The 1345-nt window shown below is 39.5% G+C and overlaps 1 non-coding gene across 1 annotated transcript; it reads left to right on the forward strand.

The window, feature by feature from the left end:
• On the forward strand, positions 1 to 101 carry LOC126955887 (small nucleolar RNA U13). The gene has a single exon (XR_007726172.1). It is a non-coding gene; the product is annotated as a small nucleolar RNA U13 (small nucleolar RNA).
• Positions 102 to 1345: the final 1244 nt, after the last annotated feature.

Here is a 1345-nt window from a genome sequence, read left to right on the forward strand (position 1 = left end):
ATCCTTCTGTAGTTCATAAGCATCATGACTGGGCTTTCACACTTCTGTGTTAGATGTGCCTCCTTCACGCCTTGTTACATCAGGACATTACCCATCTGATGTGAAAAAAAAAGGTTGGGAATCTGAAGTCATTAAAAACAAAACTATCTGAGGTGGTTAAATGAATGTAATTGTGGGATCCTGGAATGAAAAGAATATTTGGAAAAAAACTAAAGATCTGAACTGTGCGATTTAGTTAACAGTAAAGTATCAAAGTTGGTTGCTTAGTTGTGACAAATATCCTGTAGTAATGCAGGATACTAACAATAGGTATACAGGTGGGTGAGGTGTATACAGGGACTCTGTACTGTTTTTGCAATGTCTCTGTATATCTAAAACTTTTTTTTTTTTTTTTTTTTGAGATGGAGTATCACTCTGTCGCCCAGGGTGAAGTGCAATGGCGCGATCTCAGCTCACTGCAACCTCTGCCTCCTGGGTTCAAGCAATTCTCCTGCCTCAGCCTCCTTAGTAGCTGGGATTACAGGCACGCACCACCATGCCTGGCTAATTTTTTGTATTTTTAGCAGAGATGGGGTGTCACCATGTTGGTCAGGGTGGTCTCGAACTCCTGACCCCATGATCCACCAGACTCAGCCTCCAGAAGTGCTGGGATTACAGGCATGAGCCACCACAACCAGTGACCGAAAACTACTCTAAAATAAAGTTTATATATTAAAAAATCGTGCTTTCATACTCAAAGTCTAACCCAATAGAACCTGACTGAACTCATCCCTAAATGCAGTTTCAGTTCTTATTTATTTCCAAATAGACTCCAAGATTTGCAAGGTTGATAAGCAGATAGAAACTATGAGAAAGTCTTTAGTTCATTCACTATTTGTAAGTCAAGTTATAAAAACATATAATGAAACTCTTAAAGGAGATTTAACCATTATGTGAAAGAAGGCTCTCCATTACAGCCTCGTTTCAGTTTTGTTCACCAAAAAATGAGGGCCCTTTTTAAATATTTATATTTCAGTAGTTTAATGGTCCTGTTTTGATTTACAGCAAAACTTCTTTCAAATTAACTTAGCCTAATGTATTACCCAAAATGTTATACCAAGTCAAATCTTAATAATTCTTAGATAATAGCTGGTTTGGGAACTATCATCGATGACTGAGGTCTCCCATGCTAAGAACAGGTTAATTATTTATTTATTTATTTATTTATTTTTTGAGATGGAGTCTCACTCTGTCGCCCAGGCTGGAGTGCAGTGGCATGATCTCGGCTCACTGTAAGCTCCGCCTCCCAGGTTCACGCCATTCTCCTACCTCAGCCTCCTAGTAGCTGGGACTACAGGTGCCCGCC

Source organism: Macaca thibetana, chromosome 5, assembly GCF_024542745.1.
Source record: "Macaca thibetana thibetana isolate TM-01 chromosome 5, ASM2454274v1, whole genome shotgun sequence".
Lineage (NCBI taxonomy): Eukaryota > Metazoa > Chordata > Mammalia > Primates > Cercopithecidae > Macaca > Macaca thibetana.